The following is a 17745-nucleotide window of genomic DNA, read 5'->3' as shown; positions in this document are numbered from 1 at the left end:
CAGAGAGACAGAGAGACAGAGAGACAGAGACAGAGACAGACAGACATGAACGCACAGAGAGACGCAGAGAGAGAGAGAGAGAGAGAGAGAGAGAGAGAGACAGAGAGAGAGAGAGAGAGACAGAGAGAGAGAGACAGAGAGAGACAGAGAAAGACAGAGAAAGACAGAGAAACAGAGACAGAGACAGAGACAAAGGATAAAAGTGATTGCAAATTGCCCTCACAACCCACCATGAGCACAGGCAGGCAGGGCATCTGTTACTTTTCCTGCTTCTAACTCACTGGAGCAGTGAAAGTGTGTGACTTAAAGCATGTTGAGTGTATCATATCAACATGCACATTTTTATTTGTGGCTTCTTAGAAAGGAGAGTAAGTAAAAGCAATCCATCCCTAGTCATTTATCTGGAATGCGTTTAACAATGTTTAGTTCAGAATTCTACACTCTAGTTCAGTGGAGCTTGAAATCGCTGTATTATTTCTCATTTTCTCATATGTTATCTGTACGCTTCAAAGTACTGTTAAATAGATTTGAGTATAAACTATCAGCGCTGAGTAGAAAGATTCTTTCGTATGATTAGAGCATATTTCATGTAAATATTCTGGGCTGTGCTAGAACATTGCATTGTACATTTTGGAAAGTTTTGTCATGCTACATTTTTCAGGGTTTCTGAGAAGGAGTGCTCCATACTAGCCTAGATAATATCAGGGAAAATGTATTTTCATTTATCATATTATATTAATTACTGAAAGGTACACTTTTTAAACAATTGAGCAATAATGCTGTCTGGACAAAGCCTCTGATCAAAGAGATCACATATTCTTAAAATGTAACTTAAAATTACTAACAAGTGGGGTGGGGGAGATGGCTCAGTAGAATAAATGCTAGCCTGGCAAGCACAAGGGCCTGAGTTCAATCCCTGGTTCTGCAAAAAATAAATAAATAAAAAAATAAAAATAAATTACTAACAAGCACTGAGTCACACTGTCACTCAAAACCTGCAGCAGAACAGAGCAATTCTAGTTTAGGCAAGAGCCCTATCTCCCTCTCTTGCCATAGCTAACATTTATCTATCTATCTATCTATCTATCTATCTATCTATCTATCTATCCATTTATTTAATGTACTTGGTACAGTGTCTCACTATGCAAATAAGGCTTGGAGTGATTCTCTTGTTTTCAGCCTCCCCAGTCCTGGGACTGCAGATGTGTACCACCACGCCCAGTTACCATGGTGGCTCAGTGGGCCCTGCTGTGGGGCTGGTGTGGCTTGTGGTGCTGGCAATTGAACCTCAGTCCCTGTGCTTGCCTAAGTAGACACTTTGTCCACTGAGCTATCTTACCAGCTCCATAGGTACCATTTGTATTGCTTTACTGGGTGTCAGCCAACAAAGCAGGCTCAAAAGCAATACATTAAATTAAGTAAATTTGAAGTACAGAGTGGGACAATGGTTAGATATGGAATATTTTATAGACCTAGAGAACTAGAAAGCACCTAAACGTAGGTTAGCTTTCCTTCTAATTCATACAACATAATTTGGCTCACATAGCCTGAATGAGCCAGTAAAATAAAACAATAAGCTTCAGTTGAGCATGAGATGTAGTTGAAGAACGCAGTAAAGCTACCCTTGCAGAAACACAGATGGGAAAATCACACAGGCCAGAGTCATCCAGGAAACTGAGGTTTAATCTTGTCTGAATCCAAAGTGGCAGTTCATGGCAACATAAGCATAAAATCTTTGAATGGAGGTGTGCGTGGTCCTTGATGACTAACAGTGATAACTCATGCTTGTGGATGAAATCATGAGAACTCTGGATAATCTTTCAAGAAAAAAAGTGATATGTTACCAATATTACAAATAAGGGTAAGTATGAGGACAGGACTTCTATCTGAAGAGAAATGTAAGTTGTTGAGTGTTGTCAAGTTAGTGCCCAGCTGTACAAGCACAGACGCAGAGATAGGAGACAGTGAAGGCCTTTGGACTTGCTTCAATCCTCCTGATCACTATCCAATTAATTTGCCAGTTCTGTGTTTGCATTTTTAGTGAACTCCAATATTTTCAAAATATCAAGAAGTCATCTGTTTCTCTTTGCTCTCTTCTGTTTTCCATATCTTTCCATTTTCTTTTCTTTCTTTCTTTTTATTTGTGGTACTGGGGATTGAACTCAGGGCCTTGTGCATGCTATGCAAGGGCTCTATCACTGCGCTACATCCCCAGGCTGTGCTCCTTTTTTAACAACAACAAAAAGACATTTTTTACTAACTCATCTAGACACAATTTTTACTAACTCATCTGAGTTATCAAGTGTTTTCTTCTGGGATCCTTAGCAAATTTCTGTTACTACCTTTACCTGTAGGCTTTTGATTTTCTGTGTCCTACTTTGTGTTAAGTAGGTGTAACTGGCAATGTCATAAGGCACATTCCAATAATTATTTTATTGCATTTATTCTTTGAAAGACCATTGTTCCAACACTATATATATTAACTGCTTTGACTTTAAAATAATAATATCTGTGATATTGCAAAAAGTGTTGAGAATCTTCTCTTTATACAAAAGTCTTTTAATTTGTAATTCAATAGTTCCACTTTACTGTGATTCCAACATCATCCGTGTTATTTTCTTTATATACAGGAATGTGAAGGCATAGTGAGGGGATCCATGGAGAAAAAACTCATGGAGAGTTCTTTGTTATTCTTTTATAAAACTGATTATCAATTTATTAAAATAGTCACCTCAGACATCTGCAGTGGTGACTTCAGCCTCTACTCCTGGCTCAGTACTGATACTGTTTAACAAACTCAGAAGGACTACAAATCAATGAGTTGCTTGTGGATTCCCAACTGCCACATTTTAGATCTTCACTACAATGTGTTTTTCTTCTGGTGATTCTTAACTTCTTAGTAGGCATGCAAACAAGTCCTTTCACTTTGAGATTCTCCTGCTTCGCACCTCTGACCAAATCAGTATACATCTTCTCCAGCCACTTCACTTTGGGGCTGGTGAGGGTAATACTAATTTGGTGAATCACCACTTTGGGTTTGATGGGTGTTTTTCCAGTATTAGGTGTTGTTCTTGAATCTCTGCTCTTTCCAAAAGAAAATGTCAAATATATCCTGCTAGATCAAGAAACACAAGTGCCTTTCTTTCTTGGCAAAATAGTATTCCTCAGTATGTAAATACCAGATTTGCTTTATCCATTCACCTACTGATGGTCCTACAGACCGATTCCAGGATCAAGCTCCTATGAACTGTGCTTCTATAAACATAGGCATGCATCTATCATTGTAATATAGTGTCTTTAACTCTTTCGGGAAGATACCAAGAAGGGAAATATCTGAGCCAAGTGGAATTTCATTTCTTAGTATTTTGTTGAATCTCCAAACTAGTGTTCATAGCTTTACTAGTTTATATTCCCACCAACAGTGTAGAGGGTTCCCTTTTCCCTACAGCTTGTATCACCTTTATAGGAAAATGGATGCATCTAGAGAACATAATGTTAAGTAAAATAAATCAGACCAACAAGCTTAAAATTCATGTTTCTCTTATATGACAAACCAAGAGTAAAAATAAAACCAAAATAAAACACAGAGAATCAGCAGTAGGGACAACAGGTACATGATGCCATTAATTTATAAATAGGTTATTTTCATTTTCAGTTTTGAAAGGTACAGTCCATGATGGTTGACCTCTGTTATGGGGACCAAGATGTCCCCCAGGAGCCCCATGCACTCATAAGTGGGCTTTGGAAAGGTGACTGGATTATGGGATTTTATGGCAGACTTGCTATTAGGAAATGGAGTCTGTCCAAAGAGGCAGGTCACTGGTGCTTGTCTCAGAAGGCTTTGCCTCACTCTTCAGCTCCTCCCTTTGCTCTCTGCATCATGGAAGCCATGTCATGAGCAGCTCCCTCTTTCCCTGCCGCTTGGCCAGGCTATCCTGCCCTGGAGCCAATTATTCACAGCAAATGTGAGCCAAGGTAAACCTTTCACCTTTCAGTTGAGGTTGTTCAGCACTGTGTCTCAGCCCTGAGGGATTTATTCACACTGGGCCACTGCTTCAGGTCTGTGGTGGGACCATAACACAGTGGAAGTGAGGGATGACATATCCACCTATAGCATAGGAAGCAAGAAGACAGCCCAACGAGACTGGAGACTCATACTGTCCTTTCAGCTCATACCCAAATGACCTGGAGATCTATTAGGCCCTTAAAACACTGACCACCCTCAATGGCCCCATTCCAGTGACCGCACATTTGTTGAGTATTTAGGGGATATTTCAGAGCCATGCTGCAGAAACAGCCTTATTAGATTTATTTCTTTGTCTTAGTAATATGTGCTTAAGTTTTTCTTATGATTTTATAAGATGGATGGCTCCCTTCTCTTCCATGACTAATATTCCACTGAGTAGATGAAGCAGTTTATTTATTCACTCACCCTTTGATAAACATTTTTTCCATAATTTTATTGAGAAACAAATAGCAATGAGAAAGTTTCAAACCAAATTGGTAGGACAGTTTCAATAATTAACATATTGCATACCTTCTTCCTAGTGGTTAATTGTTGTACAAGATGCAGACATGATATCCTATTTACAAACACTAAGAGAACAAATCCTTCCATTCATTAAGAGAATGTAACTATACATCTATCATAACCATTTTGAATACACAGATACAAAATGGACATTCATCTATATCTCCTTTTATTTTTGTAAAGTTACATTATTAGAATATTATAGGTGTGCTAACTCAGCAAAATATTCTAAAAGAGTCCAGTACTCCTAATAGTATTGGGTCTTCCGCTTGACCTGAATCCCCTACAACTCAACATAACAGCATAGCTTTACTTCTTATATTTCGTTTTTATACTTTTCTGCTGGATGGATAAGACCAAGTAAAGCAGGATGTATGCAACAAGAGTTGTAGCTATTGAGACTGGTAAGGTTAGAGAAATGCCCTCAGGATTTATCCTCAGATCATGTACCTCAGATTGAAGAATCTTTGTCAGTGTCAGCCATGTGGATGCGTCACGGTCATTGCTTGGCCATTGTGCTCTCTGTGAAACCCTGATAATGTTATCTTTCCATGTGACTCTCCTCAGGCACACTTACATTAACGATCACTTCCCTCTTTGGCCCAATAATCTCCTTGATCAGAAAATTTGGGACACTACTGAGTTACATGATACTACAGCACAAGTTCTCATATGTCCTGAGTATTAATTGACCTTGGAAGGCTAGGGCCAAAATGTTGACTTTCCTTGCATCACTCCTTTTTCTCTAATTTTGGTCTGCAAACTTAGGTTGTTAACCATCCAGAAGACAAGCTTATTGTTATTACCATACAACCTAGGCTGATAAGCTTAACCTCACTATCTGTCTGCATATCAAACATCTAAGGCATAACATAGAACAAGTATTTTTCATCAAGTATTGATATGGTGAACTTTAAGTACACACAGAACATGATGAAAAAACATTTAAAAATTAGAATGTATTTTTAAAAAATAGGCATAAAGAATTATATAATTCTTATGTTTACATATAAGTCCAAAAAGCTAACCATGTACAACCTTGAAGCAGGACAGTCCCACAACATTCCTTTTCCTGTCTCTTGACTTCATTCACTACCCCCTTCTTTTTGAACAGCCATCTACCCGAGAGTCAGCAGAGCAGCAACTGGCATGTCATGACAAGCAACCCCTATTGAGAAGACCAGAATGATAGGCAATCCAAGCATGAAACTATTATTACAGATTACCATCTGTAGTGCAGTTACTTAGTTCACGGGTATCAGTATACATAGTTAGTCAGGGTGAGATTCTTTCCAATTAACTGCTAGATTCAAACATCTTGTGGAGATTCTCAGGATCATTGCCTTGCCCATCTACTACATATAACTGTATGGCTTGTCACTGTCATGTTTGCTAGCTCTTCTTTCCATCTCTTAATTAGTTAGTCCTCAAGTTCCTGCTCTCCTTTTACTTGTATTATACTTTTGCATTTGTATTTCTTCTTTAGAGTTCTTACACTAGGAAAACTATACAATATTTACAAATGTGTGTCTGTTTCATTTCACTTATGAGTATATCTTCAAGTGGCATCCACTACAATACAAAGGCTTCAAGTTTATCATTCCTTATAGCTGAGTAATACTTCATTGTGTAAAAGTACCACATCTTTTTCAAACATTTCTCAGGTGATGGGCATCTTGGTTGTTTCTAAGATTTGACTATCACAAATTGTGCTGTTATAAACATAGGCACACATATATCCCTATGATATGATGTTTTCAGATCCTCTGGGAAAATTCCCAGTAGAGGAATACCTGGTTTAAATGGGATTTTCAGTCCAACTTTTCTAAGGAGTCTCCACTCTGATTTCCATAATGGCTGCAACAGTCTACATGCCCACAAGCAGTGGAGAAGGGTTCCTTTTTCTACACAACCTCTCCAACATTTGTTGTTGGGTGAGTTCTTTACAATAACCATTCTTTCTGGGGTGAGATGATATCTGAATGTTGTTTTAATTTGCATTTCACAGATGGCTAGTGATGTGGAGCATTTTTTCATATATTTACTCGCATCTTTAATTTCATCCTCTGAATAGTGTGTGTTCATCTCAGATGCCCATTTCTGGACAGGGTTTTTAAATTTTGGGGCCCTAGTGTTTTTTAGTTCTTTACAAATTCTAGAGAGCAGACCTTTTTCTGAGTACTTATTAGTCATGATTTTTCCAAATCTTTGTGTTGTCCTTTCACTTTGTTGGTAATTTCCTTTGGTATGAAAAAACTTCTCGGTAAGAGCAGATCCCGGTTTTAATTCTTTCAACTGTTTCCCATGCGATTTGATTTTTGTTCATGAACTCTTTGCCTACCCCTATGTATTCAAGAGTTCCTCCTAATTTCGCTTCCAGGAGACTTAGTGTCTCTGCTTTAATGTTTAGCTATCTAATCCATTTCGACTTTAGCTTAGTACATGATGATAGACCTAGGCCAAGTTTTTTGGGCAAGTAGAGAGCCAGTTTTTCCAGCACCATTTGTTAAAGAGGCTATCTTTCTTCCAGTGAGTATGTTTGGCCCCTTTGTCAAAGATAAGGTGATTGAGTGTATTCTTAGGGGCTTCAGTGTCTTCTAATCTATTCCATTGATTGTCAGGTCTATTTTGTTGCCAGTACCATGCTGATTTTCTCACAGGAGACTTCTACTATAATTTCAAATCAGGAATTGTAATGCCTCCTGCCTTGTCTTTACTGCCCTGTATTGCCTTTGCTATTTTAGGTCTTTTCTGGTTCCAAGTAAATTTTAGGAATGATTTCTCTAGCTCTGTGAGGTGTGCTGGTGGTAGCCTGATAGGGATTGCATTAAATTTGTACACCAATATTGGGAGTATGGACATCTTCACAATGTTGTTTCTTCCTATCCAGGAGCATGGAATATCTTTCCATTTTCTGAAATCCTCTAGGATCTCTTTTTTCAGAGTACTGTAATTTTCCTTGAAAAGATCTTTCATGTCTTTAGTTAGATTAATTCCAAAGAATTTCGTTTTCCTCTGTGCTATTGTAAACGGTATTGTTTCTATACTTTCCCTCTCAGTGTGTTTGTTGTCTGTGTAGAGGAATGCTATTGACTTTTGGGTATTGACTTTATAACCTGCTATGCTGCTGAATTTCTGTAATAATTCTAGTAGCTTCTTGGCAGAGTTTTTTGGGGTTTGCAAGTAAAGTCTCATGTCATCAGCAAATAAAGATAATTTAATTTCTTCTTTACCTATTCTTACTCCTTTTAATTCTTTCTCTTGTCCAAAGGCCTTAGGTAATGATTCCAGAATTATATTGAATAGGAATGGTGATAGAGGACATCCTTGTGTTGTACCAGATCTAAGAGTAAAAGATTTGAGGTTTTTCCCCATTATGTTTCCCCATTTAGCAAATTGAGTGTTTCCCCATTTAGCATTATGTTAGCCATTGGGTTTTCTTTTTTTTTCCATAAATTTATTGAGAAGTAAATAGCAATGAGACAGCTTCAATCCAAACTGGTAGGACAGTTTCAATAATTAACACATTGCATACATTCTTCCTAGTGGTTAATTGCTGTCCAAAATGCGGACATGATATTCTATTAACAAGCACCATTAGAACAAGTCCCTCTATTCATTTAAAGAATGTAACTGTATATCGATCCTAGCCATTTGAATACACAGATACAAAATGGACATTCCCATCTGCATCCCCTTTTGGTTGTTAAGTTCCATTATTTGAATATTATAGGTGTGTAAACATAGCAAAATATTCTAAAAGATCCAGTAGCCCATAATAGTATTGCATCTTCTGCTTGACTGGCTATGTCAGAAATTGTTGACCTAAGTCCCCTACAGCTCAACATAACAGCATGGCTTTACTTCTTATACTTCGTTTTTATACTTTTCTGCTGGATGGTTAAGACCAAGGTAAAGCAGGACCTATGCAACAAGAGTTGTAGCTTTTGGGTCTGATAAGGTCAGTGAAATCCTCTCAGGATTTATCCTGAGATCCTGTACCTCAGATTGTAGAACCTTTTTCAGTGTCAGCCACATGGATGAGTCATGGCCATTGCTTGGCCAATGTGCTCTTTATGAAAGCTTGAGAGAATGTTTTCTCTCCATGTGATTCTCCTTAGGCACACTCTACATTATTGATCACTTTCCTCTTTGGCCCAATAATCTCCTTGATCAGAAAATTTGGAACACTACTGAATTACATGTCCTTACAGTACAAGTTCTCATATGTTCTGAGTCTTAATTGACCTTAGAAGGCTAGGACCAAAATGCTGGATTTCCTTGCAGCCCTCTTTTTTCTCTAATTTTAGTCTACAAACTTAGGTTGTTAACCATCCAGAAGACAAGCGTATTGTTATTAACATACAACTGAGGCTGTTAAGCTTAACCTCACTCTCTGTCTGCATATCAAACATCTTAGGCATAATATGGAACAGGTATTTTTCATCAAGTATTGATATGTTGAACTTTAAGTTCCTACAGAATATAATAAAAAACATTTAAAAATTAGAATATATTTTAAGAATAGCCATAAAGAATTATATACTTCTTATGTTTACATATAAGTCCAAAAAACTAACCATATACAACCTTGACCAGGACAGTCCCACAATATTCCTTTTCTTGTCTCTTGCTTTCATTCACCACCCCTTACTTTTTGAACAATCATCTACCCAAGAGACATCATAGCAGCAACTAGCATGTCATAAAATGCAGCCCATATTCAGAAGACCAAAATGACAGGCTCTCCAAGCATGAAACTACTATTACAAATTACCATCCGCAATGCAGTGACTTAGTTCACAGGTATCAGTATATATAGTTAGTCAGGGTGAGAATCTTTCCCATTAACTGATAGATTAAAAAATCTTGTGGAGATTCTCAGGATCATTGCCTTGCCCATCTTCTACATATAACTGTATGACTTGACTTATTCATGTTTCCTAGCTCTTCTCCTTTCCCTTTCTTGATTAGTTAATCCTTGAGAAACTTCTTTACTTTTACTTATATTCTACCATTGTATTTGTATTTCATCTTTTGACTTCTTATACTAGGGAAACTATACCATAGTTATACATGTGTGTCTGGTTTATTTCACTTATGATTATATGTTCAAGTGGCATCCACTTCAATATAAAGGCATCGAGTATATCATTCTTAATAGCTGAATAATACTCCATTGTGTAAAATTACCACCACTTTTTTACCATTCCTCAGGTGATGGGCAACTTGGTTGTTTCCAAGATTTGGCTATCACAAATTGTGCTGTCATAAACATAGGCACACATGTATCCCTATGATATGATGTTTTCAGATCTTCTGGGAAATTTCCCAGTAGAGGAATACCTCGTTTAAATGGGATTTGCAGTCCAACTTTTCTAAGGAGTCTCCATACTGATTTCCATAACGGTTGCACCAGTCTACATTCCCACTAGCAGGGGATAAGGATTCCTTTTTCCCCACAGCCTCTCCAACATTTGCTGTTGGGTGATTTCTTTACGATAGCCATTCTTTCTGGGGTGAGATGATATCTCAATGTTGTTTTAATTTGCGTTTCGCAGATCGCTAGTGATGTGGAACATTTTTTTATATATTTATTTGCTTCTTCAATTTCTTCTTCTGGTAAATGTTTGTTCATCTCAGATACCCATTTCTGGATTGTGTCTTTAAATTTTGGGGCCCTAGTGTTTTTTAGTTCTTTATAAATTCTAGAGGGCAGACCTTTGTCTGAGTACTTATTAGTCATGATTTTTTCCAAATTATGGGTTGCCTTTTCACTTTGTTGGTAATTTCTTTTGACGTGAAAAAACTTCCCAGTAAGAGCAGGTCCCAGTTGTTAATTCTTCAAACTGTTTCCAGTGATTTGATTTCTGTTCATGAATTCTTTTCCTACCCCTATGTATTCAAGAGTTCCTCCCACTTTCTCTTGCAGAAGATTTAGTGTCTCTGCTTTAATGTTTAGATCTTTAATCCATTTTGACTTTAGTTTAGGGCATGGTGATAGATCTGGGTCAATTTTGAGTTTTCAGCAGGCAGAGAGCCAGTTTTTCCACCACCATTTGTTAAAGAGGCTATTTTTCTTCCAGTGAGTATGTTTGGCCCCTTTGCCAAAGATAAGGTGATTGAGTGTGTTCTTAGGGTCTTCAGCATCTTCTAATCTATTACATTGATTGTCAGGTCTATTTTGTTGCCAGTACCATGCTGATTTTATCACAGTAGCCTTGTAGTATAATTTCATGTCATGAATTGTAATGCCTCCTAACAGCCATTGGCTTTTCATAAATGGCTTTTACCAGATTGAAGTAGAGGCCATCTATTCCAATTTTCTGTAGGACTTTGAACATGAATGAGTGTTGGACTTTGTCAAAAAGCCTTTTCTGCATCAATGGAGATGATCATGTGGTTTTTAGCTTTCGCTCTTTTGATATAGTGTATTACACTTATACATTTTTGAATATTGAAACATCCTTGTGTCCCTGGGATGAATCCAACCTGGTCACAGTGTATGATCTCCTTGATGATTTGCTGTATTCTCTTTGCTAGTATTTTATTGAGCTTTTTGACATCTATGTTCATGAGGGAGATCGGCCTGTAGTTCTCTTTCTTAGTTGAGTCTCCCTGGTTTTGGTATCAGTATAATACTTGCCTCCGGGAATGATTTTGGGAGGATTGCTTCCTTTTCAATTTCATGGAAGAGTTTGAGGAGTATAGAGACTCCATCTTCTTAAATTTCTTGTACAAATCAGATGTCAATCCACGCAGACCTGGGCTTTTCTTTGTTGGTAGTTTTTTTAATTACATCTCGTATTTCATTGGCTGTTATTGGGCTATTGAGAGTGGTGATATCTTGTTGATTCAGTTGTGGTAGTTTTTGCCTTTCTAGGAATCTGTCCATTCCTTCTGTGTATTCTATTCTGTGAGAGTAAGGATTCTTAAATTAGCTATTAATAATCATCTGAATTTCTACTGGGTTTGTGATAATTACACCCTTTTCATTCCTTATTGCTTGTATTTGAATTTTTTCTTCCCTCTTTTCGATGAGGTTAGCTAGGGACTTATCAATTTTATTTAATCTTTTAAAGAACCAGCTTTTTGTTTCATTAATTCTTTGGGCTGTTTTCTTCATCTCAATTGAATTAATTTCTGCTCTAATCTTTATGATTTCTTCCCATCTTTAGGCTCTGGGTTTGGTTTGCTCTTCCTTTTCTATTTGTTGAAGGTGCAGCATTAGGGTATTTATTTGTTCCTGTTCTGTTTTCCTAATGTGTGAGTTCACAGTTATGAATTTCCCTCTGAGAACTGCTTTCATCGTATCCCATAAATTCTGATAAGTTGTGCTTGAATTTTCATTGCATTGTAGATATTGTTGAATTTCTTGCTTAATTTCATCTGTTACCCATTGTTTCCTGAGTGTGGTGCCATTTAATTTCCATTCATTTAGAGGTTTTTTCTGGTTTCTTTTGTCATTTATTTCCAGTTTCATTGCACTGTGGTCAGATAATGTGCATGGGATAATTTCTGTTTTTTCACATTTACTTAAGCATGACCTATGAACCAGTATGTGGTCTATTTTTGAAAATGACCCATGTGCAGCTGAGTAAAATGTGTATTTTGCTGTGTTTCAGTGGAACACTCTGTATATGTCCACCAAGTCCATTTGCTTCAAGCTCTGGTATAGTTCTGTTATTTCTTTTCTAATTTTTTGTCTGGTTGATGTATCTTTTTGGGATAAGGGGGTGTTAAGGTCTCCTATTAAGATTGTGGTATTGGGTATTAGATTTTTCATATCCATTAAGATTTGCTTTATATATTTGGGTGCTCCCATGTTTGGTGCATACATATTGATGAGTGTTACCTCTACCTCTTGAATTTTTCCCCTAACCAGTATGCAGTGGCCTTCTGTATTTCACTTGATCATTGTTGGTTTAAAGTTGAGACTGTCTTAGAATAGGATTGCTAGCCCTGCTTTTTTCAGAGATGCTGTTTCATGTATTACTGTGTTCCATCCTTTGACTTTCAGCCTATGAATGTCTTTATGAAAACATATGCATGTGTTCCTTGTATAGGGCATATTGTTGGATTTTGTTTCCTAATCCACTGTTTCAGTCCATTTCTCTTAATTGGTGAATTGAGTTCATTTATATTCATGGTTATGATTGAGATATATTGACTTCAGATTGACATGTTATTTACCTGTTGTCGCTTACTCCTTTTTCTCCTGTGTTTAATTGATTATACTATTTTGTTGGTTGCTTCTGATCTCATTTGTGGAGTTCTGATCATTTTGGTCCCTATCTAGAACATCTTTCAGTAGTGTGTGTAGGGTTGGCCTTGTCATTATGAAGTTCTTTAGTTGCTCTTTGTCATGGAAGTATTTCCCTTCTCCATCAAACTTGAAAGAGAGTCTTGCAGGGTATAGTAGTCTGGGCTGGAATTTGTTTTCATAGTGGACTTGAAGTACTCTGCTCCATGCTCTTCTTGCCTTCATGGTTTATGAAGAGAAGTTGGCCATAATTCTGATGAGTTTTCCTTTGAATATGATCTGCTTCTTTTCTCTTGCAGCTTTCAGTATATAATTCTTGTGCTGAATTTCTGGGATCTTGACTATTATATGTCTCGGTGTGCTTTAATTGGTTTAAGGTTACATGGCATTCTGTATGCTTCCATTATCTGGATGTCAGACTCTTTCCTCATATTTGGGATGTTTTCTGCTATTACTTCTGCCCATATTTTTTTAATGTCATTTGTATTGACTCCTTCTTTCTCATTGATGCCTATTAGTCTCACATTGTTCATCTTTGCATCATCTTGCAGTTGATGGATTACTTTTTCCTGCATCCCAGTTGTTTTTAAGAGATCCTTTCTTACCTTTTCAATAGCTGCACCAGCATCTTCAAGATCTGAAACGCTGTTTTCACTTTCACTTAAACGGTTTGCAAGCTTGTGATTGAGATGTTAAATTCCTCTATATCTCTTTGACTCTGCTTCATGCGATCTATTTCTTTCCTGTTTTGCACATTCAAGGACTCTGTCATTTTTCTAATCTCCTCTATTTTTTATCAATATCTTATTTAGAAGCAGTTATAAATTCTTTTACTGAAGTGTTTTTTTCAGATTGGGTTTCCTCCCTGTGTTTCTGTAGTTGCTTCTTTACTTCAGATGCTATGAGTTCTGAGAATTCTTTTATTTCAGAAATTTCCACTTTGTTTTCCTCTATAACTTTCTGTTGTTGTTTATTTACTATCAACGCTATTAATTCATACATTTGAGCTGAGCTAGTAGAAAAGAATTGCGCTATGATATCCTCTATGACTTTCTGCTGTTGCTTATTTACTATCAAAGCTATTAATTCATACATTTGAGCTGAGCTAGTGTCTTCTGCACTTGTTCTGTGTGGCCATTGAGTTTCCTCCATATGTTTCTGCATTTGATTCTTTACTGCAGATGCTATTAATTCAGGGATTTCCTTTTTCATTTCTAATCTGAGTTACTCTATACCTTTCTGCACCTGTTTCTTTATTTCAGAGGCCATTGATTCATTGATTTCAGCTGTGTGATTCCCAATTTGTTCTGTGTTATTGTCTTCCACATTTGTTATGGGTGAGCTTGGGTTCTGAGATTGCATTTTGCTCCTTCTCATTGGCATTTTATGTAGCACTGTCTTCTAACCTTTGTTGTAGATCTTTGGTGCACTTATAACCTTAGCACCTACTGAAGTTTAGGTGCAGATATACAAAGTTTGGATTTATCCAGCTGTGCCTGGCTTGGGTCTGTCCACTGTGCTCAGCTCCTTCCTGATGCTGCCCTTGGGGGTGCACATGTTGTGCTCCCTGGAAGATGTTCTGCTTCTGGACTAGCTGGGTGCTTCTGTCCCCTACACTTTCTGCAGGGATTGCAGCTGCAGGGTTTCACTCCAGGCCTGTATGCCAGGTCTAAGGTGTGTCTGGAGAGGATTAAGGTGGAATAGGGGGGAGAGGCAGCTCTCCCACACACTCACTGGCCTTGGGCTAGGAATGGATCTGGGGATTCCCTGAACACGCCAGAAATTCCTACTCAATGGGCACGGAGGGAGAGGTGCTGCGGAGTGGTGGGGGGCATTCCAAGGGGGTGGAAAAGGGACTCACCCTTGCTGCACCTGGACTGGGACCATTGATAAGCATTTTAGCTGCTACCAAATTTTGGTATTCAAATAAATCTGCTTTACAAACAAAACATGCAGTTTTCCATGTGAACAAATTTTTTGCATAATTTGGGTGAATACCAAGATACACAATTATTGTATGTTGTGAGTGTTTAGCTGAATAAGATATTTTTAAATTGTCTTTCAAAATGGCTTCAAATTTTGAATTACCATTAGCAATGAATGAGATTTTTGTTTTAGTCTGTGTTTTTTATATTATTTTGTGTTGCCAGTGTCTTAGGTTTTGGTCATTCTAATAGGCATACAGAAGAAACTCAGTGTTATTTTTAATTTGTAATACTGTTATAACACATGATATTGAATATATTTTCATATGCTTATTTTTCTGTCTTCTCTGTTCAAAGTTTTTGTTGATTTTTAAACTTTATTTAATTTTTAATTACATTTTAATTGTTGCTTTTAGATTTTGTTCAAAGTCCTTGCACAGAAAACTTGCAAATATTTTCTTCCAGCTTGTGACTTTTATTTTCATTCTCTTGATATCATCTTTTCCAAAGTTGAAGGTTTTAATTTTACTGGATGCCAGTTTATCAATTATTCTTTTCATGGACTCTGCATTTTTGTTATCAGAAATTTCAATATAATTTCAAAGATCATGAAAATTTTCTCCAAAATTAACTGCCACTTTGTTCTGTAATATTGCATCAGAAATTTAGGACTAATATCTATTTTAGTAAATTTCTTAAAGAGTGTACATACACATTGTATGATTTGTATATTTTTATACTGTTAGAATACATTTTTGTACACATGTTTACTCTGGGAGAATGCTCTAGGTGAGTTTATATTTTGTATTTTATAAAATGTTCAGTGATGTCAACTATATTCCAGTTAATGAGAGTGTTTAGTTCTACTCCGTATTTATTGAATTTCTACATGTGAGATCTTATCCATTTCTCATAGGAGGATTTTTTTTTAATGTTTATTTTATATTTTCCAGCTGTAACTGAATTCATCTAGTTCTCTACTTAGTTCTATAAGATTTGCCCAAATATTTTTATGTGGAGTGCTTACACAGGATTTTTTCTTGGAATATTAATTCACACCCCCTTTTTCAGTGCAATACTCTTCTCATCCACCGTATCTGTTTTTTCTGATATTTATTCTCTCAACTCATTAATTTAATCTTGTATTTATCTAATCTATGTTAGCATGGTATATCTTCTTCCAACACTTTACTATTAATGTCTATGTGCTTTTATATATAAAGTGAAATTATTGGGAGCAATATATAGTTGGGTCATTGTGACTATTATTCCTGATGTCTGCTTCATTAATTGGATTAAGGAATAATTCAATGAATTAGTAAAACTTGTTCCTGAGTGTGTCAGAGTAGGTGACAGAAGCACGGGCACTTGCACAGTCCTCTAAGACACTGTTCTCCTACTCTATCTCTAGCCATAGGTAACTATTTTGCTCTACATAGTCCTCCACTTTGATGCTCCTGCCAGAGGCTCATGAATTTAATCTCCACAGGAGATAAATTAAACCTCATTTAAATTGTGGGCATCAAGCATTGTGTCAACTATAATTCCTTTCATGTCGTTGCCTTAGAGTTTGCATTATACATTTTGAACTAATCCAAATATATTTTCAAATATTGGTATGCCTCTTTACAGGTAATACAAGTAACATATAACAGCAGAATATTCCTAAATCCTCCTTCCCACCCTTGTATTATTGATGTAAATTCATTTGAATTCTACATAGAAAGGTAGACTTGGTACCGTATTGAACAAATTGTCTCCAGATTAATTTTAAAAAGAAAAGTAAATATTTTTCTTTTCTTTAAAACTGGTTTCTGACACTTTTTCTTTCATTGTATGGTTCAAGTTTTAACTTATGTCATTTTTCTTCATCCCCCAAAAATACTTGAAAGATTTCTTGCAAGGTCACTGAATCAGGTCACTTTTAATCAAGAATTTAACTCTATGGATTATTTTTCTTGGCATCTGAAATATTTCACTGATACTATTTTTTGTTCAGTTTTACATAACTGTTATATTAATTTGACTAGATAAAATGGCATTTCTATTAAAATCCATACTTAAAATCTCTGAGCCATAAATGACATAGATATTAACTAGCCTTTTAATCTCAGCCATTGATCTACTCACACATATTCAACTCAGTGTGTTGAGTAGTGGATACAAGCCAGTTATTTCTATTATGACAAAAAAATAAACAGTATAAAGTGGTATAGTAAAATTATTTTTGATGACTTACTGTACTATGAGAGATCTAAATATGCTGGCATCAATTTTTTTTATTTCACTCAAACATAACTTTGTTTCTATGATCACTATCTTAATTCAGAATGAATTAGTTAAATTAATGAAATTTTTCCAAATCTTTATTCTCATTGGTAGGACACACTTTATGTTTATCATTATGCAAAATATCTCAAACCCACTTACCTTTCAACTAAAGCTGTTTTTACTTGGGGTAAAAATATTCTCAGACCTACTCACAAGTTAAAATCAAAGGTTTATTTTTCTGATACGCATCATAATACAGGGAGAGTATGTGCTCATAAGTGCACGAGACCTTAATTCTTGCTAAGATCGACAGTTAATACAGATTTTCCAGATCATCCCCAAACTATATTTTAAAGATTTTCTTAGGGCTGGCCAGACAGCTTAGAGGACTAAAGCACTTGCTTAGGCAGATGCAGGGACCAGGGTTAGATCCCTGGCATGTTGTCCTGGCCCTGTCCCCAGGGCATGATTGAGACTGAGGGTGGTGGCATCCACCTGTAATCCCAGTACTTGGGAGGCCGAAAACAGGAGGATCATTATGAGTCCAATCTACATAGTGAAACCCTGTAGACCCTGTAGTAAATACATAAAGACAATAAAAGGTTTTCTTAAAAGTAACAAGTTGTTATTTCTGGTCATCAATTATCTGAATGAATTCTCAAAATACTTATATTTTGCTTATTTCATTTCAAATACAAATAGTATATATGCCCACTCTTTTAAACATGTTACAAAAATTATATATATATATATAT

The 17745-nt window shown here is 36.4% G+C and overlaps 1 pseudogene; it reads right to left on the bottom strand.

Moving 5' to 3' along the window:
* Nucleotides 1-2732: 2732 nt before the first annotated feature.
* The window catches only part of LOC101574186, a 137873-nt pseudogene continuing 122860 nt past the window's right edge, over nucleotides 2733-17745 (bottom strand).

The sequence above is a fragment of the Octodon degus genome, unplaced genomic scaffold, assembly GCF_000260255.1.
Source record: "Octodon degus isolate 3935 unplaced genomic scaffold, OctDeg1.0 scaffold00014, whole genome shotgun sequence".
In the NCBI taxonomy this organism is placed as follows: domain Eukaryota; kingdom Metazoa; phylum Chordata; class Mammalia; order Rodentia; family Octodontidae; genus Octodon; species Octodon degus.
The sequence above is the reverse complement of the archived record's forward strand: the minus strand, read 5'-3'. Positions and strand labels throughout refer to the sequence as shown.